We start from the raw sequence: 25,435 nt of genomic DNA on the forward strand, positions 1-25,435 counted from the left end.
CCCATATCAAGAAATGGTTGGATAATCGAAAGCTGAGGTTTAATTCGGAAATGAACGGGTGGATTATAACCATCTTTGTATGTAATTTGAAAGTGGACAAATCAATGGTCTGGATCATCGTCTTGGCATGGTTCTTCAACCGTGACCAATCCATAATTAGCATCCAAAAAGATGAACCATTCCATTTATCCAACCATTTCGGCATTCGGGCCGCAATACAAAAAACTGGCTCAGATCAAAATAAGATCAAAGAATCTCAAAACAAGGAGAGAGAGAGAGAGAGAGAGAGAGAGAGAGAGAGAGAGAGAGAGAGAGAGAGAGAGATCCCAGAACAAGAGGGCCATGAAAATTCCATCAAATGCTTTTAGGATTTCATTTATATTGCTATTCCCAAAACAAAACACAAACTAAACTACAACAGGTTTTTCCTGCTATTTCCATCATCCTCCACACTTGCATTCTCTTCAATACCAGCCCTGTTAGGCAATCCGGAGTCCTGCAATTCTATCTTTGATTCTATAATATCAACACTATAAGAATATGATTTTGCAATAACCATGAAACAAACAAGGTTCAGAGCAGTAATCACAGCCAAAAACACGTATTAGTAGTCCAAATGAGAGATATTTAAATTGTTTTGCACCCACCCATTCCCACCATTCGTCTCAGTTATATCAGTTACTGTTGTAAGTAGGAAACTACTTAGGAAATTTCCAATTCCCAAACTAGTAGTGAAATATGATGTTCCCAAGCTCTTCATTCCTTGTGGTGCCTGATCATAGAAGAACTCAGTTCTTGGCCACTTCCATGAACGGGTCAGCAATCCCCGTCAGCGCGAACTGTGGCAGAAGTATGAAGATGGTGAGGGGGACGACCCCTTTGGGCTGTGTGATGCCGTGGTTCCTCGCGACTTCTAGCCTCTTCCTTTCGAAGAGGGCCGCGATGGTCAAGATGATCACATGCATCACTAGGCCAGTCCCCATCCTTTGCAACAATGTGATCCCTCTGGGATTGTGGGTGTACTTCCTCATGGCCGGGACAAAAAATATCGGTCGTAGATCACAATGCTGATAAGCATGAAGATGGTTACAAAAGCAGTTAGGCTGGCTGGAGGGATTTCAAATTTGGGTCCCATGTGTCTGTCCAAAGTGGAATCCTGCTTTATAAAGAGGGTGTGGACTGGGCGATCATGGTGCTTGGTATGAATGTCACGATCAAAATGGGGATCATTTTGATCATTTGCTTGGTTTCCTCCACTTGGGTCACTGAGCATAGCATCCATGACGTGGCCAGACCGGTCTTTACCGCTGCCTTGTCGAGAAACCTACAAGCATAAGGAAATTAAGTTATCATTGATGTGTTGTTAGGAACTTCAAAACCAACATGTTAGAAAGAAAGAAGAGTTGAACAGGTGACTAGAGGTGCATGTGGGTTTAGCAAAAACTCCAAAACTAACATGTGACCTGTTAACCCTGTGGTCGAACCTGACCTATTTAAAACCCATGAAGCCTAAGTCCGACCTAACCAGTTGCATTGTAATTCAGTTGGGCTCAACCAACCCGACCTAACCCAGCATGACCCAGCTAATGTTTAAGAAGGGGACACGAAGAAATCCTGACCGACAAGTTGGGCCCGTGGCTCAGCAAATCCTGACCATTAATCTATTGTCTCACCTTGACCCAAGGAGGGATGTGATGAAGTCAATCACCATCTTCCTCAAGGGATATCTACTCTGAATTCACGGAGCTTCCTTGAATTCACGAGGAATAAAAGTAGAAATAATTTCTAATAAATTTGAAATAAATTGATTGATGATAAAATTTAACAAAGAAAATTGAAATTACATTCCTTTAAATAATGAGCTCAAACCTAGGATGGAGCTTTAGACTCAAACACCCTAAAAACGTGACTTATTATAAATAGTAAACTTACTATTTATGGACGGTCTCCATTCCTACTAGACTTCATGATTTTCAGCAAAAAATAGTTAAGTATTGTCCAATTTGACCTAATCACATTATTCCCATAACTTTTCTAAGCCCTTTTCATGTTGGGGACGACTCCTACAGCTCAAAGGATCAAAAGTTATACTCTGCTAAAACTTACTATTTATAGTAAAAACGAAAATAAAAAAGACTTTTGACAACGGAATTTTGAAAATCTAACATGGCAACCTGGCAGGTTGGTTGGTTAAAGTTGCTTGTCCTACCCTAAAGTCATATATGATATGTCGAAAATTTCATCCCAGTTTGCGAGAGACGACTGTTTTAAGATTCTGATGGTCCGGATCATTTTCACCTCCAATTAGGCCTTCTCTCGTCCATCCTTGCCAAGAAAGTGTCTTCAACCCGCTCTACATCTAACCTTGAATGAACTATGCATGGATTTTTCTCCCAGATGGAACTATCTCAGCGTTTCATTCAGCGTCTGCAGATGGACAATTAATAAGAGAAGCACAACAATGGTCTACATTCAACTGAAAAAGGTCCTAATACTGACTGTTGGGATCTTTCTATCAACAAAGATTTTGACGTATAGATAGACTGGATTACCCAGTAATGGATCAATGTGCAGGTCACACATACAACCATCAACTACCATATTAGTGCAAACATCTCACTAATCAGGGACGTTTAACCTTTTCAAAAGTTTGGCCCCACCATTAAGATGACCTACCATCAAAATCGGGCCAATCCACTCATCAGGTGTACGCGTGTACTTGAAAGAAAATCAATGGCTGTACATTAATCTCAATGGGGTGGCCTGTGTGATGAGTAGATTACCTAAAAAGAAGAAGAAGAAAAAAAAACCTCAGGCTGGCAATGTCCAATGGAATCCAATGGTTGAAATTTAGATTGAGTTAACAATTCCAACCTTTGATTGAATTTAGACCATTGAATAAATGTCTACCAATCAGCCCATTGGAAAACCAAATCAAAATTAGTATTTGTTGATGAACTATCTAAACTAGAGCTCCCAACTTGGACGATTCCGTTTGATTTATTTATACAATAGTTTAAAAATTCAAAAGAATGCAACTTGATTCACCTGAGTCAACTCAGTTTGACCAGATTTCACCAACTCGATTTGGTCAAGACTTAATATTAAAAAAAAAAAAAAAAAAACGCCCTACTCAATTGGATAAAATTCGAGTGGCATTGAAAATGTCCTAATTCCAAATTCGTCGACTGAAAAATCCTACAATGAGTCTGACTTGTCCATCTACGACGGGGCCAACGAGTCTTGATTGGTATGATGTGTTTCACGTGTACATGTCTAGGTAGAGCAATTATTTCATAAGATGGTTGAAAGGAAAGCAACTCATCCTATCGTTTGAGACAGAAGGTCGCTGACCGATCGATCCAATGGTTGGAGTTGACTCAGGATTGTTTTTTTTTCTCTCTTTTAATTGAATGGTCACATCTGCATGGCTATCAATCACTCTTGCTGTAATGTAATTAACCATTTGCTCATCTAAAGATATTAAAGCTTTGATAATCCTGCAGAGTGTGATGGATGATACTCATACACTTGGGATTACATACGTGTCACTCGACGAATTTAAACTAAATTGTTCTAATTATGGTAAAAATAAAAATAAAAAAATCTCTTTTTGATCATATGACCATTGGAATTGTGGACATCTATTGGACGGTCAAAATTGTAAAATATCATATCATCTTATTTTAACAAGCAAGTGCCCATGAATCCATGGTTGCAATTGTTCAACCAATCTGATTTTGGATAGTATGTTAATGACGATAGATTTAACAATTTAGTGGGTTTCACTTGAGTTAATGCGTGCCATGTGTACCGTTTCTGACAGTATCAGGTGCCATACGCTGCCAGAGTATCAATAACTTCCTGTGGCAAAAAAAGAGAGTAACTATTCATTGAATCTTGACATTTCCAATAGCTTATAAAATGGGACGCGGTCAAGTATGTGGGGTCCACTGTGATGTATGTCTTATCCACGCGGTCGATTCGTTTTACCATATCATTTTGGGGCATGAATCCAGAAGTGAAATATATCCAAAGGTTAAGTGGACCACACCATAGGAAACGGTGGGGATAATAAATTCCATGGCTTAAAATCCAAAGCATATGCTTCAATTTTGGAAAAACGGATTAAAGTTGTGGATAAAATTCGGCACTAAAGACAGAAATATAAGAGCACTAAAGTACCTTTTAGATAACCAAAAATCGACCCAATCCGACATCAAATGATAGAGTTATAAGCGTCTCCGTTGGATCACGCGATTTGGAAAGATTAACACTCCATATTGTAAAATGATGATCGAAGAGTTCCAACGTGTTTTTGGCATATCGAACGGTCTCTGAATTAGGCAATTCGAGTGCAACTTGGAAGCTTGACAAGTTACCACTGTAATGAGCTGAAATAGTCTAAATTCGACCTTTGAAGAGAGAGTTATGAGGGTTACTATTGGACAAGGAGATGAAGAAAAAATTCAGGACCGACAATTGCGATCCCACTTACGGATGCTCAAATGGTCTCGGAATACAACGATTCCAGTCAGAAATGAAAGAGTACTAAAGTACCTTTTAGATGACCAAAAATCGACCCAATCCGACATCAAATGATGGAGTTATAGGCGTTTCCTTTGGATCGCGCGATTTGGAAAGATTAACACTCCATATTGTAAAATGACGATCGAAGTGTTCCAGTACAACTTGGAAGCTTGACAAGTTACCATTGCAATGAGCTGAAATAGTCTAAATTCGACATCTGAAGAGAGAGTTATGAGGGTTACTATTGGACAAGAAGATGAAGGAAAAATTCAGCACTAAAGACACATACGTCATAGTGGGCCCCACAGAGTTTGCTCAGTAGCGTACTGAGTTACTGGGTATGCAACCGGCTTCCTATAAAATTACTCAGTCCACGGGCCCTACACGTGGCATATGTGTACGATGATCGTACCCGTTCATTTATTTGAGACAACCATGAATGGGTCATAAACCAAAAAAAAAAAAACCAAAGTGATTGGACAATCCCGACCATTTAAAAATGATGTAGTGGCTAGGATGGTACATCCAACGTGTGGTTTGGTCGATGGCCTAGAGCCTTAGGGTGAATGAATGAATGGTTCGGCACCATCATACCCATATGCCACGTGTACACTATATACTGATGAAAATCCCCTCACATGGACGGAATCTCCCCTACCGGTACCTATCTAGTGTCATCATCCACACTGAAGTAGACATTACAGCCGTCAGGTGCAAGGACCACCCTTGTAAGTGGTGGGCCCCACACCGGATCACTTCCCAGTCGCTCACACTTCCATTTGTTGTGATGGATGAAATTGGATCTTTGTTTTGGATTTTAAATATCTACAAGAAATGGGCAATGCCACTGAGGCCCATGAAACTAATAGTTTGGGACAAATCTTAGCCCGTAGGCCGTCAAAGCCCATTAAATTACCCAACCCATTGAAAACAATAAAACACACGTGTGGCCCACCCGAAGACAAGATCTGAACCCTTGATTCTGACTTAAAAGAAAAGAAAAGAAAGAGATGTCAATGGTTAAACAAGGGTGAAAAAACTAACTTCAAAGACGGCGTGTAGTCTATCCGAAACTTCCCAGCTTTGGCAAATTCCTCAAGGCCCAGCTCATGAAGCTCTTTTGGGTCGGTAGGGACAGGTACCTTCGATTTCCTTAGGGCAGCAACAAGGACCCTAGCTACCCATCTTGGTAAAGGGACTCCCAGAGGGCAGCTTGTGCCTATAAAAGGGAGTGCTCAGTAGAAAAACCAGGAGTGAGAGAGCAAGCCCATCGCTCAAGGCCCAGCCCACATTGTCTTGTATAAAAACAAGGAATGTGTTGGAGAAAAGTGTCCCAAAGAAGATGCTGAACATCCACTAGTTGAAGAATGAGAGCTTCTGGACCCTATCTCTGGGCTCAAAATCGTTGAACTGGTCTGCACCCACGGTCGATATGTTGGGCTTGCTCCCACCTGTCCCTACCGCAATTCTGCAGAGGGCGAAGTAGAACACGACCGCTTTATATGTCGAGACTGGTTCACAGGGACCATTGCAATGCGGTGGCTTTAGCCATGGAATCGAGACGGCTAGTGTCAGCAACGACATGTCCTGTGTACAATGTCCAAGTGTCATGAACTTCTGTAGGGCCCAGGTCCATATCTCTCTCTCATGCAATAGGTTGTATCCAATAATTCACAATACGTGTGACATGTATGCATCCTGACTGTCGAAATGGTGGGCCCTATTATGGATGGATCACAATCTAAAATTCACAGAAACTGGATGATATAAAATATCTGATTTTGGTGATTGAATTTGGACCACTGGCACTTTTATTTTTAAACTTTCATTTAAGAACCACCAATCAGACGGTTAGGATCATTTGATAAGTGCACCTTTTGCGCATGGTGTGCAGGTATGCTACATCCAGGGTGAACGATGTAGCATACCTGTTAATATACAATTTGAAAAATGGGGACCTGAATCTCCACAACACAAACATATAGGATTTATGGGACCCACCCTGTTATGTATGCGCAATCCACTCGGTTCATCAGTCAGGTAATAACCATTACTCTCTTATTCCATTAAGATCATCGACATACAAAACTCAGGTGGGCCACACCAATAGGAACAATGTAATATTGCGTCTAATGCCATTAAGTTCACCCGCTGTTGCCCGCCTGAATTTTTGAGCAGGCTGATTTTTGTAACATCACTTCATCCCTGTGAGTCGCACCTGATGAACGGATTTGATGAAAGATACACACCATGGTAACTCCACATACAAACCTATGGCTTACATCCATCCGCTTATTTTTGGCCGAAGGGCCTAGCATCAAAGGACACCTGATGGATGGAGTGGTTTTCACATATATAACGTGGTGGGTCAAACAGAGTTTGGGTGTTTTACATGTGGACGCGGATCAGGTGGTGTTGCCTGCACCACCCCCGGCTGGAGTGTAGTGATGTGTTGGGTGCTGTAGGGCCCATCTTGACATATGTGCTCTATATCCACGCCGTCCATATCTATTTGGTGGGCTCATTTCAGGGCATGAACACAAAAATGAAGCAGATCCTAATCTCAAGTGGGCCATAGGAAACAGTGGTGATTGAACGCCCATCATTAACAACTTCTTGGGGCCACAAAAGTTTCAGATCAATCTGATATTTGTGTTTTCCTTCATCCAGGTCTACATGACCTTATCAACAGGTTGGATGGAAAATAAACATTAAGGTGGGCCTTAGGAAGGTTTCAACTCTGGGTGTCATTATCCCCACTATTTCCTATGGTGTGGTCTACTTGAGATTCACATCTGCTTCTTTTTTGAGTTCATGCCCTAAAATTATATGGAAAAATGGATAGACCACATAGATATAAAACACACACATCGCGGTGGCCCTACAGTGAAGTTTCAAACTCCGGTTCAATTTTTCCTCCTCCACATTTAATGATAAACATTCAAGATCTAGGGAAGGAGGGGCTTCAGAATAGGGGTTCTCTCGGTTAGTGACAACTACCGAGGTATTATCTTGTGGGGCATCCACTATTTTTTATTTTTATTTTTATCATAGGACCGTTTGAATCTGCGCAGTGTGCTAAGCAATCATCCGATTCAGTACAATACACACATGGAATGGAATCGCTTTTCTCACATTTTGTTTTTAGATTGGGTTGAGGTTCGAATAAACTAATTAAAACCTCTTCCTCATCATTAGAACCAAGGGTGTCATGTGAGTAAAGTGTGTCAGTATCATTATATTTGAAAGACGCCCACATCTCTTTATCAAGGTGATAAGAAATCACCACTGGCTAAATCTCATCTTGGCATAAATAGACATATTTCAAATCAAATGGCAAAGTTTTTAGGTCAAGCATCGTTGCTTGAGGTTAGACGGCAAATGCACTTCTTCGGTTTGGGGCAATTCTTCAAATTGTGGCTCCACTGGTTAACTTCAAGTACCGGCGCAGTATCAAGCATGACACCCATCTCCATAATCATGTCATCATTAAAATCATGGGAGTGAGCCAGACACATCTCTAGAGGGTCAGAGAATAATGTCAGATGTGTTCTATCTTCCACGAAAGAGTCAATTATGTAAATGTCGTGGAAATTGTTCACACCCCAAGTATAGGGTTGTGATGTAGTAATAAACTCGGTACGACTGAGGTCGAATCCACAGGGACTGAAACCCGTACGTAATCTGAAAATAACTCAAACTAGAACTAGACTAAGATGAAATCTAAATCAAGTGAGTATGAGGAAATAATGGTGAAATATTAATCTAAAACTTGTAAATTTAAAGGTAAAAAACTAGGGTGCCAAGGATCCACTTGTAGCAATTGGGAAGCTACCTAGCAATGATTCAAGGACACAACTGGAATTAAAGTCATATCCTATTTAGTTGGTAAGAAGAGATTTGTCAGATCTCTGAACTTCTCATGGGTCTAATCATCAATAGATAAGAATTGTGAAGATTTGGAAGTGATTCCGTCACTTAACCATGCCCAGGAGACTATGGCAAACAACAACAATTTACCAATCTCACAGCCAATCATGAGAGAATTGTGAAAGTTAGGAAGGGTTCCATCACCCAACCATGCCCATGAGACGATGGTGAACAACAGGGTTCCCAAGTTCACAATTTCAATACATGAAAAGAGAATATCTCAAGCTATCGCAGATCTATTGTAAGTTGAGTCACAACAAACCATTAAAACTAAAAACATTCCTTATAATCAAACTAGCATCCATGAGAGTTCAATAAACATAAATCAAGGCAAAGCAACCATCCCAATTCCGCAACAAGCTTCACCTCTTAGCCTAGGGCTAAGAGGTTTAGCCTAGCAACATGATTATGCTCCCTTAAACAAAAATAAAATAAACAAATAGAAAAATAAAAAGAAAAAGAAAAACAACTCTATTCTCTCTCCCTCATTCCGTGCTTCACGTCCAGCCCCAGATTGGATGATTCTTTCTCCCTTCTCTCTTCTCTCTTTATAGCTTCTGAAGACGGTGGAGAGGTTGGTTTACAGAATCGACCTTGCTGGAGTCGGTGGAGATAATTTCCGCAAGGAGATAAGCAGCACCAGAGGCAACCGACTTGCTTATCGCAGCAAATAGAGCCTCATTCGACTGAAGATTTTGTCCACCTCAGAGTTCATCTCTACGTGCGATAAGTTGGATCCAGGACAGTTTCGTCCGGGCTTCCTGATGGACGGTGAGTATTGGCCGTTCGGTCAACGGTGGTGGGCCACCACATCCCGAAAAGTCCGGATTTCGCGGCGTGCGCAATTCTGTTGCGTAACCGTTTTACGCTGGATCTTAAAGGGGTTCTCGATCAGGTTCTAATGAGAAATCCACACCGTCCATTTGATTCCTAGAGAAAAATCAGTCAGGAAAGGTGGGCTTGTTTCAAGTTTTACATGGCCCATTGTACCAGATCTTTTCACCGTCCGTCTTGCTTTTGGACAATCAAAAACGGATCTCCGATGCCTTTTGAAATTTCGCCACCCATGCCTGAGTGATAGGGTGATAGTGAATCTCATGGATGGTTTGGATTGTCCATATGGACAATGAATGGGGCCCACTATGCGAAAACAGACGGACAACATCCGTCCAATGTTTCCGGGTGTGAAACGGATTGTGTCAGCGCCCGCTGACCCGATTTCTTGGTCCAGTGCACCTTGAGTGCACCAGTGCACTGTGCACAGTCACGGCCAATGGGGGCCACTTGAGATATATATATGAGAGATCCATTCCATTCATCTATTTTTTCACCCCCTTTAAGGGGTTGAGACCAAAATTGAAGCATTTGCCAATACAAGGTGGGCCCCAAATCATGATTTTATAGCTAATCTGTCAGTTTAGTCACTTTCACAGGGATCCAGGAGCTGAAATTTGATGTGTACGGTTAATTTATAGTCCTCAGGTCATGTATGAATTTTTGAGCTGAGAAGATGGTGAGAACCCTATGATCTTGCATTCTGGCATTTTTTCGGGCTACTTGAGCTTCAGTTTCTCACTTTTCTCGGATCTCTGGCATGTAAATCCATTGATATTGTTCTCTTGGGGTCCATCCCTTGCCTTGGTGAATTTTGAGCATTAATTCCATGCTTTTAGCACCCCATTTCAATCCAACCTTGTAAATATACCTTGCAGCACAAACACGATTAAATCGGGCCGTTAAACAGTACCATGTTCGTAAATTCAGGTAATAACTGGGGTTTGATATGCAATATTTGACCCTCAATAAAATCGTCACCATCCTCTAATCGTCTTCCCGTGTTGAAAAAGATGTTTAACTCCAATGTCATATTCTTGAAGGACATGATCATGACACCATTCCTGCAATTAATGTTTACGTTTGAAGTGGCAAGGAATGGGCAACCAAGAATGATGGGAATCCAAGTGCTCATGTTACTAATGGGTTCAGTATCCAGGACGATAAAATTTACATGGTAGTAGAATCTGTCAACCTAGACCAACACATCCTCAATTATCCCCCTCGGTATACGAACAGAATGATCAGCAAGTTGTAATGTGGTTAGGGTGGGTTTTAATTCACCCAAACCTAACTATTTGTACATCGAATAGAAATCAGATTTACGCTTGCTCCTGAGTCAAGAAGTGCGTGCTCAATGTGGTAATTCCCAATTACACAAATGATGATTGGGCTACCGGGATCTTTGAATTTCTATGGCATATCTTGCTTTAGGATGACACTCACTTTCTCAGTTAATAAGATTTGCTTTTAAATATTTTGCCATCTTTTGAGTCATACATAAGTCTTTCAGGAATTTGGCATATGAATGTATTTGTTTTATGGCATCAAGTAGAGGAATATTGACCTTCACTTGTTTCAACACCTTTAAAATGTCTTGAGAGTTAGAGATAGGTTTTGGTGCAACCAACCGTTGGGAAAATGAAGCAACCAACCTCCCTTGAGGTTCCGGTTCTAATTCTTGTGGAGCATGGCTAAATCCATCATCTTTATCCTCTTCCGGTTCCTTAGGCTTTTCAGGCCTAACCGGAATGGTTTTGTCAATGGTCTTCCCACTTCTAAGAGTTGATGGATTTAACTTATTCCATCTGATTTGAAGAGCTTGGATAACTTATCTCATATTACGGTTTAGGATTGGGGAGAGGCTGAGCAGGAAGCATCCCTTTTCTATAGCCGTTATATGTGAATCCACCTTTTGTATAAATTTTGTAAGTTCTCATACTGCTTGAATGAGCTCTTGTGTAGAATTTCGAACTAGTTCTTCTTGAGGTTTCCCTTGATTTGAATTTAGATTGAAGAAACTTTGAGGGGCAGTAGTTTGTCCATTCCTCCAACTGAAGTTTGGATGATTTCTTCAACCAAGATTGTATGTATTAGAAGTGGGCTCATTGAAAGGTCTTTGGTAATTGCTTACAACATTAGATTGCTCATTCAGTACTTCTTGAAAAGCAGATATTGTTAGGCAAATTTCGGTTGTGTGAGTGTTACAACCACAAATACCGTAAACAATTTCCTTCCTCTTATCTTTCTTTGATTCCATGGCCTCGAATTTCCTTATGAGATTAGCCACTTTAGAATTGAGATCATCATCCTCTTCAGAAGGTCTACTCCGCTCCTTTCCTTTGATTGAGTAGGCCTAGAAGTGGTACTTCATTTTGGGTATGTATCCCATGACTGTGCGCTTTCAGCAAGTCTATCTAAGTAGTCTCATACATCATTGGCATTTTTATTCTTGAATTCCTCATTGCACATTGTCTCGATCAATTGACGTATGGAAGATGTCAGACCATCATAGAAGAAGTGTGTAATGCGTCATGTTTCAAAACCGTGTTGTGGGCATGAATTGACAAGATTCTTGAACAGCTCCCAACATTGGAAGAATATTTCATCTTCCTTTTGGACGAAGTTCATGATCGACTTCCTAATGGTGTTCGTCTTATGGTATAGAAAGAATTTTTTTATGAACTCCTTCATCATGTCATTCCATATGCCAATAGATCTGGGACGTAGTGAATGCAACCACGTTTTAGCTTTCTCTTTTAGAGAAAAGGGAAACAGTTTCAGTCTGACGTGTCCTCAGACACGTTAGGAAAGTATAACGTGGTTATGATCTCATCAAAATCTTTCAGATGTAAATATGAATTTTCTAACTTAAGCCTATAAAATTTATGAAGGAGTTGGATCACCCCTGCCGTGATACCCATGTGTCCTGTATTCTCTAAAAAAACCATGCATGAGGGTGTGCTCACCCCCGCCGGCTGTAAATAATCTCATAAAGTACGAGGCGGGGGTTCTTGATGCAACTCATTCTCATCCTGGGCTTCCTCAACCCTAAGTGGAGGTGGTCCCTCTAGTTGATTGGCTAGTTGACTAAAATAACTCTGGGGATTTCAAGCGGTGTCTAGTCCTGCGATGGATAATCAACCCCTTAACAAATCCTCCTTCAGTCAAGAGACGTCAAGTGTTATCACGGATCCACTTGGGCATCAAACACTCGCAGCCCTCAATTTAGATTCCAAACCTAAACCTAAAAAAGGAAGAAAAGAATAGAAATCTAGGAATAGAAAGAGAGGAGAGTCGGAAAGAAGTTACCAAATTGGAGTCCCTAAGTTAGATCCTGCAAAATAAAACAAAACAAGTCGGTTTCTAAAAATAGAAAGTCTAAAATAGAAAGTTCCTAAAATGAGAAAGTAATTTACTTTCTAAAATTAAAAGAAAACATAGAATTTGAAATTTTCTAAAAATAGAAAATAAAACCCTAATCCTAAAAATAGAAAAATAGAAAAATCTTAATCTTAACCTAATTATAAAACTAATCAATTTCAAAAAAATGTAACTGTCAGTCCACGGCAACGGTGCCAAAAACTTGTTCACACCCCAAGTATAGGGTTGCGATGTAGTAATAATCTCGGTAAGACCGAGGTCGAATCCACAGGAACTGAACCTTGTACATATTCTGAAAGTAACTCAAACTAGACGAAGATATAATTTAGACTAGGGAAAATTAAGAGAATAATTGTGAATTTAATTAACTAAAATTGGTAAAATTCAAAGATGGGAAACTAGGGTTTCTAAGGATCCACTTGTAGAAATCAGGGAGATCTATGCTTGATTCATAAACACGACTAGAATCAGAGTCCTATCTTCATCCAGTAGGAAGATAATTCATTAAAAACAACTATGAACTTCCTTTAATCTAGTTATCAATGGATAAGAGGTATGAGAATTAGAATTAATTCCATCACAAGGTTATGCCCATGAGATAAAGAAAACAACAGAATTTAACCAATCCACAACTAATTTGAGAGAGTTATAAACGTTAAGAAGGATTCCATCATCCAACCATGCCCATGAGACGATGGTGAACAATAGGGCTTCCTAACTTCAGAATCACAATAATAAAAAGAACATGCTCAAAGCTATCGCAAATCCTTTGTAATTTAAGTCAAAACAAACCATTAAAACTAAAGGCATTCCTTATTTACAAACTAGAATCAAAATCAGTTCAACTTAAACCTGAATCAAAAGGCATAAAGAAAAGTCTCCCATCACACTACAAGCTTCATCCCTTAGCCCTAGCTAAGAGGTTTAGCCAATCATCACCATGATCATGCTAAAGACTCTTAAAAACATAAGGGAGGAAGAAAGGAAACCAAAGAAGAAGGATAGAAAAGGATGAAGAATGAAGAAGCCGGCCATCACGATCTTTCTCTCTCCTTTACTCCCACGTCCCAAGAATGCTCTCTCTCTCTCTCTCTCTCTCTCTCTTCTCCTCTCCTTTATATAGGCACCAAGGGCGGTTTAGAGGGCTGAAAGTCAGTGGAAGTCGTGTTTACGCAGCAAAGACGGACTGCGCAGCGAAAACGCACTCAACTTACGTTTGGAATGAGATTTCGACTGGTGGACATCCAAGAAACCTGTTTTGGCTCCAAAGTTGGGGTAAAGAGCCCCCTTTGAAGATTCTGGACGGTTTGGATCAACCATCCAACCATGATCATGATTGTAGAATGGCCCACGGAGGCCGAACGTCGGGCGTGCATAACTGATGCAAGGTTCTTGCGCTGACGTGTTCGGTGGGCCCCACAATGATGTTTTTGAAGAGATCCACCCTGTTCATTGGATTCCTGACACGATTTTAGTCGGAAAGGAGTGGTTTTGGTCAAGTTTTAGTGCGGCTCACTGTATCAACTCACCTCGCCATTCATCCTGTGTTTTTAGGTGATCCACGTGTGTACACTTACATGGGTCCAAGAGAGAAGCATGGGTACGATCGGTTGTGCCCCCTGGACGCAATGAACAGTCCGGATCATCATTTCAGATAATAGTGGTGGCTCATCGAACTCAATCCATTCGAACGCTGTTGGAAAAACGGCAATTCCCTTTCTTTAAATGAAAGATCGGGTCAACGTCATAGACCCTGGTCTAGTGTGGTGCGGGAGTGCACCGCTTGTGCACTCCCACGCCACATGTGGGTTCCACTGTGATGTTATATGAGAGATCCGCTCTGTCCATCCATTTTTCCACCTCATTTAAGAGGTTGAGACCAAAATTGAAGCATATCTCACTATCAGGTGGGCCCCAGATCAGTGTTTTATGGGATGATTTATCCGTTGGGCTACTTCTACAAAGATCTAATGGCTGAAATTCGACGTGTACGGTTAATTTAGAGTCCTTAGGTCAGATATAAAGTTTCGAGGCAAACGGATGGTGGTAACTATATGATCTTGCATTCGGGATGACTTTCAGGCCTCTTTATTGTTGTTCACTTGATTTTCTCGGATCTTTGGCGTGTAATTTCTTTGTTCTCGATCCCCTTAGATCTGTTCCTTGCCTTGGTATTTTTGAGCATTAAATCCATGTTTTTAGTACCCATTTTTAGTATAAGATCCTAAATTCACCTCGCAACATAAACACGATTAAAATAGGACATTAAAAAGTATCATGTTTGAAAAATCAAGTAATAATTGGGTCTAATATGCAATATTGAACCCTCAACACAATCCCTAACCAACATTTTGTTAGTCCCGAGCAAAGTATGCGAAAAATAAGTTAAGAATCATAAGATAATTCTATAAACTCGAGTGATTTTTGAAAAAAAAATCTAGGTACGAGAATTGTAAGATACATCAATATTAACATTACTTTCTCCTAGACTCAAGCGCATAGTAAACTTCATGACCAAATGCAAAGTAGTAATTCATCGATTAGAACAATTCTAAATATTGAGTTCCATGAGTGTATAGTGTAACCTCGGCTTATCATCATTAAGAGTCCAATCGCTAATTTTCATGATAACATTGACAATCAAACAGAGCATTCCAGATAACCTAACCTAAACCAAAACTTGCCTTATAGTCCAGCCTTTTTATGCTTCAGGATTTTGATTTTTCCATCGATGGCTTCACGCTATGTCAACCTTTTTTTTAAAGATCTTTAACAGGTAGACGTTTTCGAACATAACTGTTTTTTTAAGTTGGGTATTCTCTTTTTTTCAATGAACATGATGGACAAATTCCCAAGGTTGGTTCCTTCCATGCCTAGTGATTTTCAGGTTAACAATTCAATATCGAACTGAAGCTATAATGTGTAAGCTAGGTGTGACATGTGAAATCATAACTCAATCAATGTTTAAAACTTCTAATCATGGATTAATAATTCAAACTTAACTGTGAAGTTTAGTAGGTAACTGAATTTAAGAGTCATAAATTACCATCATTACATATCTTTAACAGGTAGCCGTTTTCGAACATAACTATTTTTTTAAGTTGGGTATTCTCTTTTTTTCAATGAACATGATGGACAAATTCCCAAGGTTGGTTCCTTCCATGCCTAGTGATTACCAGGTTAACAATTCAATATCGAACTGAAGCTATAATGTGTAAGCTAGGTGTGACATGTGAAATCATAACTCAATCAATGTTTAAAACTTCTAATCATGGATTAATAATTCAAACTTAACTGTGAAGTTTAGTAGGTAATTGAATTTAAGAGTCATAAATTACCATCATTACATATCTTATACTTCTAAATCAAAGATGGCTTTCAAAATCACTTCGAGTTTACAAGAATTTTCAGAAAATTTTAAAAAAATTTCACAATTTTTGCTTAAGACCAGGAAAATACTAATTAGATAACCTAATCTCTCATCCCCAACCTAAAATCTACATTGTCCTCAATGTAAAAGATATAAGCATGCAATGCACATGAGACAACGAAATTGAAGGAGAAGTAATGGAAAGATAGTACCTGATGACAGAGTCGTATGGCTTTTTCCCAAAGAGATTTCAGTGTGAAAGTGGGTCAGCACAAGAGTTAAACCATAAGAAGCAACTATCTTAAAACAAATGGAAAGCAAACTATCCTAACGGCATAAAGCCGACTATCCTAGAACGACATGTTGTTTGCTTTGTCTCATGGCCATGGCCTTGTGATGGAATTAATTCTAATTCTCTTACCTTTTATCCATAAGTAACTAGATCAAAAGAAGTTCATAGTTTTTTTCAATGAATTATCTTCCTACTGGATGAAGATAGGACTCTGATTCCAATTGTATTTATGAATCAAGCATAGATCTCCCTGATCTCTACAGGTGGATCCTTAGAAACATTAGTTTCCCACCTTTGAATTTTACAAATTTTAGTTAATTAAATTCACAATTTTTCTCTTAATTTTTCCTGGTTTAGATTACATCTTCGTCTAGTTCTAGTTTGAGTTACATTCAGAATACATACAAGGTTCAGTCCTTGTGGATTCGACCTCGGTCTTACCGAGATTATTACTACATCGCAACCCTATACTTGGGGTGTGAACAAGTTTTTGGCGCTGTTGTCGGAGACTGACGGTTATATTTTTTTAAAAATTGACTAGTTTTAGAATTAGGTTAAGATTAAGATTTTTCTATTTTTCTATTTTTAAGATTAGGGTTTTTTTTCTATTTTTAGAAATTTTCTAATACTAGGTCTTCTTTTAATTTTAGAAACTAACTTACCTTCTAATTTTAGAAACTTTCTATTTTTAGAAACTGACTTGTTTTGTTTTATTTTGTAGGATCTAACTTAGGTATTCCTAGATTTCTATTCTTTTCTTCCTTTTTTAGGTTTAAGTTTAGAATCTGAATTGAGGGCTGCGAGTGTTTCATGCCCAAGTGGGTCCATGATAACATTAGACATCTCTTGACTGAAGGAGGATTGGTTGAGGAGTTGACTATCCATTACAGGACTAGACACCGCTCGAAATTCCCAGAGTTATTTGAGGTTATGGCCGCAAATCAACTGGCTAATCAACCAGAGGGACCACATCCACTTAGGGTTGAGGAAGCCCAGGATGAGAATAAGTTGCATTAAGCAACCCCGTCTCGTACTTTACGAGATTATTTACAACTGGCGGGGGTAAGCATGCCCTCATGCATGGTTTTTTCAGAGAATACAGGACACATGGATATCAAGTCAAAGGTTATCCAACTCCTTCCTAAATTTTATGGGCTTGAGTCAGAAAATCCATATTTACATCTGAAAGAGTTTGATGAGATCATAACCACTTTGTACTTTCCTAACGTGTCTAAGGACACGGTCAAACTGAAACTGTTTCCCTTTTCTCTGAAAGAGAAGGCTAAGACGTGGTTGCATTCACTACATCCCATATCTATTGTCACATAGAATGACATGATAAAGGAGTTCATAAAAAAAATTCTTTCTATACCATAAGACGAACACCATCAGGAAGTCGATCATGAACTTCGCCCAAAAAGAAGATGAAATATTCTTCCAATGTTGGGAGCGGTTCAAGGATCTTGTCAATTCATGCCCACAACACGGTTTTGAAACGTGGCGCATTACACACTTCTTCTATTATGGTCTAACATCTTCCATCTGCCAATTGGTCAAGATAATGTGCAATGGGGAATTCATGAATAAAAATGTTGATAATGTGTGGGACTACTTGGATAGACTTACTGAAAACGCACAATCATGGGACACATACCCAAAATCAAGTACCACTTCTAGGCCCACTCAATCAAAGGAAATGGGCGAAGTAAACCTTCTGAAAGAGGATGATGATCTCAATTCTAAAGTGGCTAATCTCATAAGAAAATTCGAGGCCATTGAATCAAAGAAGGATAAGAGTAAGGAAATTGTTTGGGGTATTTGTGGTTGCAACACTCACACAACAGAAACTTGCCTAACAATATTTGCTTTTCAAGAAGTACTGAATGAGCAATCTAATGCCGTAAGCAATTACCAAAGACCTTTTAGTGGGCCCACTTATAATACATGCAAATCTGGTTGGAGAAATCATCCAAACTTTAATTAGAGGAATGAACAAACTGCTACCCCTCAAGGTTTCTTCAATCAAAATCCAAATCAAGTGAAACCTCAAGAAGAACCAGTTCAAAATTCCACACAATAGCTCACTCAAGCAGTACGAGAACTTACAAAATTTAGCAGAAGGTGGATTCACGTATGACGATTATAGAAAAGGGGATGCTTCCTACTCAACCTCTCCCCAATCCTAAACCGCAATATGAGATCAGTGATCCAAGCTCTTCAAATAAAATGGAACAAGCTAAATCCATCAGCTCTTAGGAGTGGGAAGACCATTGACAAAACCATTTCGGTTAGGGCTAAAAATCCTAAGGAACTGGAAGAGGACAAAGATGATGGATCTAGTCATGCTTCACGAGAATTAGAATCAGAACCTCAAGGGAAGTCGGTTTCTCCATTTCCCCAACGGTTAGTTGCACCAAAATCTCTCTCTAACTCTCAGGACATTCTAGAGGTGTTGAAACAAGTGAAGGTCAATATTCCTCTACTTGATGTCGTAAAACAAATACCTTCATATGCCAAATTCCTGAAAGACTTACGTACGACCAAAAGACGGCAAAATATTCAAAAGAAAATCTTATTAACTGAGAAAGTGAGTGTCATCCTAAAGCAAAATGTGCCACAGAAATTTAAAAATCCCGGTAGCCTAAACATTGCTTGTGTAATTGGAAATTACCGCATTGAGCACGCACTTCTTAATTTAGGAGTGAGCGTAAATTTGATTCCCTACTCGGTGTACAAACAGTTAGGTTTAGATGAATTAAAACCCACCCTAACCACATTATAACTTGCTGATCATTCTGTTCGTGTACCGAGAGGGATAATTGAGGATGTGTTGGTCTAGGTTGACAGTTTCTACTACCCTGTAGATTTTATTGTCCTAGATACCAAACCCATCAGTAACATGAGTACTCAGATTCCCATCATTCTTGGTCGCCCATTCTTTGCCACTTCAAACGCAATCATCAATTGTAGGAATGGTGTCATGATCATGTCCTTTGGGAATATGACATTGAAGTTAAACATATTTTTCAACACGGGCAGACGGTTAGAGGATTATGATGATTTCCACGATATTTACATGATTGACTCTTTCGTGAAAGATAAAACGCCTCTGACATTATCCTCTAATCATCTAGAGACATGTTTGTCCCACTCTCATGATTTTGATGATGACATGATTAGGGAGATGAGTGTCATACTTGATACTGCGCCGGTACTTGAAGTTAACTGGTGGAGGCCACAATTTGAAGAATTGTCCCAAACCGAAGAAGTGCCTCTACTGTCTAACCTCAAGGCACCGAAGCTTGACCTAAAACCTTTGCCCTCTGATTTGAAATATGTATATTTAGATCAAGATGAGACATACCCGGTAGTGATTTCTTCTCACCTTGATCAAGAGACGTGGGTGTCTTTCAAATATAATGATACCGACACACTTCACTCACATGACACCCTTGGTTCCAATGATGAGGAAGAGGTTAGTTTATTCGAACCTCAACCCAATCTAGAAACAGAATGTGAGAAAAGCGATCCCATTCCACGTGTGTATTGTACTGAATTGAATGATTGCTTAGCACACTGCGTAGATTCAAATGATCCTATGATAAAAGAAATATTGGATGCCCCGCAAGACAATACCTCGGTAGTTGTCACTGACCGAGAGAACCCCTATTTTGAAGCCCCTCCTTCCCTATATCTTGAATGTTTATCATTAAAGGAGGAGGAGCTGAAAATTGAACTGGAGTCTGAAACTTCAGAATGTATCGAGACTACATCACTTTCTAAGAATTTTTCTGAATTCTATCTACTTGTAGTCTCTGATTCACCATGGGATACTAACTTTGAAACTTTTTCTACCACAGGTGATTCATATATACTTTCGATACCTCAAGCGATTGAACGAGATTTGTTTGTTGAGGTTCATTAATTTCTCTGGAAATTCATGATCCAAGGCATCTAAGCCTATTGTAAAAAGGGCTTTTGGATGATCTTGTTGAAAAACCTATTAAGAAATTGATTGCGATATTGGCCAGAGGAGGAACCTTGTAACATGACTTAGTAGCTTTTCCCTTGATCTCCTAGTTTGACAGAGGTATAGGTAGGTTTACTGCTTTCATAGGACTAGAGTAGTTTATTTTTTGTGCAGAATTTAATCAATCCACAACCAATTTGAGAGAATTATAAATGTTAGGAAGGATTCCATCATCCAACCATGCCCATGAAACGATGGTGAACACCAGGTCTTCCTCACTTCATAATTACAATAATTAAAAGAACATACTTAAAGCTATCGCAGATCCATTGTAATTTAAGTCACAACAAACCATTAAAAACTAAAGGCATTCCTTATAATCAAACTAGAATCAAAATCAGTTCAACTTAAACCTGAATCAAAAGGCATAAAAAAAGTCTCACATCACACTACAAGCTTCACCTCTTAGCCCTAGCTAAGAGGTTTAGTCAATCATCACCATGATCACACTAAAGACTCTTAAAAACATAAGTGAGGAAGAAAAGAAACCAAATAAGAATGATAGAAAAGGATGAAGATGAAGAAGCCGGCCGCCACAATCTCTCTCTCCTTTGCTCCCACGTCCTAGGAATGCTCTCTCTCTCTCTCTCTCTCTCTCTCTCTCTCTCTCTCTCTCTCTCTTTTCCTCTCCTTTATATAGGCACCTGGGGTGGTTCAGAGGGCTGGAAGTCAGTGGAAGTCATGTTTACGTAGCAAGGATGGACTGGGGTCCTTACTCTTACTCCAGTGGTAGACTCTTAGGAGTTTTCACACCTGGTTGAGGGTTCGAGTACCCATAGGTGGTGAAATCCCACCATGGTGTGAGTGTGTGGTGGTGTGTGTCCATGTAAAAAAAAAAAGAAGAAAAAAGCAAGGACAGACTGCGCAGTGAACACACACTCAACTTGCATTTGGAATGAGTTTTCGGCTGGTGGACGTCCAAGAAACTTGTTTTGGCTCCATGGTTGGGGTAAAGACGCCCCTCCGAAGATTCTGGACGGTTTTGATCAACCATCCGACCATGATCATGATCGTAGAATGGCCCACGGAGGCTAGACATCAAACGTGCGTAATTGACGCAAGGTTCTTGCGCTGACATGTTCGGTGGGCCCCCATAGTGATTTTTTGGAGAGATCCACCCCGTTCATTGGATTCCTAGCGCGATTTCAGTTGGAAATGAGTGGTTTTGGTCGAGTTTTGGTGCGGCCCACTGTATCAACTCACCTCGTCATTCATCATACATTTTCTAGCGATCCACGTGTGTACACATGCATATGGGTCCAAGAGAAAAGCATGGGTATGGTCGATTTTTCCCCCTAGACATAATGAACGGTCTGGATCATCATTTCAGATGATGGTGGTGGCCCATCGAGCTCCGTCTGTTCGGACGCTGTTGGAAAAACCGTGATTCCTATTTTTTTTTTATGAAAGCTCAGGTCGGAGACCCTGGTTCAGTGCGGTGCAGGAGTGCACCACTTGTGCACTCCCATGCCATATGTGGGGTCCACTGTGATGTTATATGAGAGATCCGCTCCGTCCATCCGTTTTTTCACCTCATTTAAGAGGTTGAGACCAAAATTGAAGTATATCCCACTATTAGGTGGCCCCCAGATCAGTATCTTATGGCATGATTTGTCTATCGGGCTACTTTTACAAAGATCCAATGGCTGAAATTCGATGTGTACGGTTAATTTAGGGTCCTCAGGACAAATATAAAGTTTCGAGTTAAACGGATGGTGGGAACCCTGTGATCTTGTATTTGGGACGTCTTTCAGGCATCTTTATCATTGATCACTTGATTTTCTCGGATCTTTGGTGTGTAATTTCTTCGATCTCGGTCCCCTAAGATCCGTCACTTGCCTTGGTGATTTCTAAGCATTAAATTCATGCTTTTAATACCCATTTTCAGTCCAAGTTTCTAAATTCACCTTGCAACATAAACACGATTAAAATAGAATGTTAAATAGTATTATGTTCGTAAAATTAGGTAATAACTGGGGTCTAATATGCAATATTTGACTCTCAACATCATCTATCTAAAATCACAATATATGTGTGGTTCTTTCGCTCCCTCGAAATCAGTTGCGTGTTTGGTGTGTGCAAAGAAAGAAATAAATAAATAAAGATGTGGAGTAACCAAGGACATGAAGTAAAATAATGGAAGCACGTATGTGAAATATGAAGATTGTATTTACCGCAAGATAAATGCAGGATGCAATAACGAAAGTCCACTATCGGCCGAGATGTGCATCTGCAATATATGCGCCGAGTATCGGTGTCATCCAAACGGTGCCAACCCAATTTGTAACGTTGTTTGATGCAGTGACTGTGCCTTCTTGGAGCTTATTTGACAAATACAGGATTAGGTTGGTTGCTATTCCATAATAAGACATCCTCTCAAACACCTCGTACGCTTCAAAGAAAAATAAAAATAAAAATTGAGGAACACTAAAATCCATCTCTCAGCTTCTTCTTCTTCTTCTTTTTAATTTCTGACTTTTTTTTTTTTTTTTTTTTTTTTTTTTTAAATTTTTATGCCAGGTATCACTTGTGTAGAACATCCTATCCATGGAAAAAGTGGGCCACATCATAAAGATCAATTTGGAAAAAAAATCCAAACAATTAGACTAATTAGGCGGGCTACACCCATACGCAGTCTGATTATCAGCCGTCCGATGGTTTCAACTTCAAAGCCCTTCTGATGAGCTATGGGCGATCTTTTTAGGGCAACCCACAATTTTCATGGCTCAGATGTTCTAACCATGCAACACGTTTGCAGGAAAGGAAGTATTCTATGTAAACTCTCTCTCTCTCTCTCTCTCTCTCTCTCTCTCTCTCTCTCTCTCTCTCTCTCTCCAAGCTGAAAGAGGATTGAAAATTCAATAATAGAAGTTAAAAAAACATATGAAAGGAGTCCCTTACCTACAATGAAAGAACATGCAGTCCATCTCCCACCCTTGGATCGTAAGATGGGCTGACCCTTGAGATCAACTGACCATCTTGGGTGAAATCGTCTAACCCATCTCTAACGCCCTTCTCTTCCACCACTGCCATTATTGTTTGGTGAAGGCAGAAAATTTGCTGTAAGTTTGGGAGTTCATGTGAAAAAGCATTGCCATATTTATAATGAAGTAATAGTTGAATGCGGCCCTCTTTTTAATATCTACGTTTTATCGGACGTTACGCTCGTTTTAAGCCTGTTTTTTTATGTACATGTCTTTTCACCGTTTAGCACCTAATGTGGGTTTGTTAATTGGCCCGTTGGGCTCAACAAATACAAACTTTGGGTTAGGACCAGCCCTAACAGTTCCAAATCCACACCTAAACCAACCCTAGACCTGGCCAATGATAGCCCTACCATAGTGTTTGGTACCACTGAGGTAAACTCTTCACGGGATAATGTGCCAATGCTAGAAAATGAAGAGAAGTAGTGATGTTTACACCCAGGGGCGGTTTGGATGTATTTGTGTCTATTCTGTTTTCAAAAGTTCTCCGGGCATAGATTTGAGGTATATAAAATCGGAGGTAAATGAGTTATAGTATTCTTGTATGTTTTGAAATCTCATATTTTTGTCGTGACTTATTTATAATTGAAGTAAAATGCCTTTTTGGCTTCCTTTTAACGGCATGAAAGTCACATATGTAACAAAGGTGTTATCATGCTACTAATCTACTATATATCTAGCATGTTGATGATATTATAAAATAATTCAATAACCAGCATGCATCACTAAAATCACATCAACAGAACGATCTAAATTATCCAAACATTAACCATGTAAATTAACAATCACAAAATAATAGGGAGTCACTCGTTTGTGATCCTTATGCTTGTGTCTCACCCAAGGTTCGAAATTTTATCATTTTTTGCTATAGTATATATTTAAATGGGCGTATTACAATCACCCTATCAAAAATCACATTGTATACTTATTGAAAATATTAAAGTTGAGTCGGTAATCAAAACAAGGTTTTATAAATATATTACAAATTTTCAATGCATTTTAATTTTTTCAATTCTAGTGCATTTCATTACAGTTGCTAAGCACAACTAAGATTTTAGACTCACCTTGCTTTTAATTGTGATTTGGATTCCATTTGCATTCCAAATATAAGCCCTCGAATGAACCATAAATTGTTTGATATATATATATATATATATATATATATATATATATATATATATATATATATATATATATATATATATATATATATATATAGGGAAAAGGTACCATGCGCTCGACCTCACAATAAGCTCCCGTGAGGTTGAGTTGTGTGGGCCCCACCGTGATGCGTGTCGACCATCAACACCGTGCATTTGATGGGTCCCCTTTAAATAATGGGATATCCTAAAAATCAACCGTATATGGAACTCAAGTGGGCCATACCATTTAAAATCATGTGAAGACACCGTTAAAACATATAAAAGCACTTGGTGGGGCCCACTTGAAATTTTCATGTATCTGAAACTTGGTCTAAACCCTCATCCAAATGGGACACACATAATGGATGGGCTGGATTTGCAAACCAAATCTCGGTGGGCCCAAAAAATGATTATGAATGTTTTAATGGTTCACGGCCCCTCTCCACTTCTGTATGTGGTGTGGCCCACACAAGTCACGGATTGACTTGATTTTTGAGACCTAGGCCCATGATGGAATGGTGCATCTGACTGATGGGGTAGATGTTCGAAACGCATCACGGTGGGGCCCACACAGCTCAACCTCATGGGACGGACTCGTGAGGTCGAGTGCATAGTACCTTTTCCCATATATATATATATATATATATATATATATATATATATATATATATATATATATATCCAAATTAGGAAAATAAAGATGTATCTATTAGCCACTCACACGTGCATGGTTACCATTAATGGTGGGTGTGAATGCCAATCTCTCTCCCATTAAAACTAGAGCTGGACACAAACCAAGCCACCTTAAAATCTTGGCTCAGATTCATTTGAAAATTCTCGGCTTTGATTGGTTTGAATAGAAGTTCTAATCAAACCAAGCCGCATAATCAAACTTATTTTTTTAACGGTGAAAATCATTATCTCCACTGCTATTTATGG

At 39.4% G+C, this 25,435-nt stretch overlaps 1 non-coding gene and 1 pseudogene across 1 annotated transcript; both read right to left on the minus strand.

The window, feature by feature from the left end:
* Nucleotides 1-349: 349 nt before the first annotated feature.
* Nucleotides 350-23,403, minus strand: LOC131240514 (protein NRT1/ PTR FAMILY 5.2-like; annotated as a pseudogene).
* LOC131241723 (small nucleolar RNA R71) lies at nt 17,725-17,831 on the minus strand. Its single transcript, XR_009169281.1, has one exon. It is a non-coding gene; the product is annotated as a small nucleolar RNA R71 (small nucleolar RNA).
* Nucleotides 23,404-25,435: the final 2,032 nt, after the last annotated feature.

Source organism: Magnolia sinica, chromosome 3 (assembly GCF_029962835.1).
Source record: "Magnolia sinica isolate HGM2019 chromosome 3, MsV1, whole genome shotgun sequence".
NCBI lineage: Eukaryota > Viridiplantae > Streptophyta > Magnoliopsida > Magnoliales > Magnoliaceae > Magnolia > Magnolia sinica.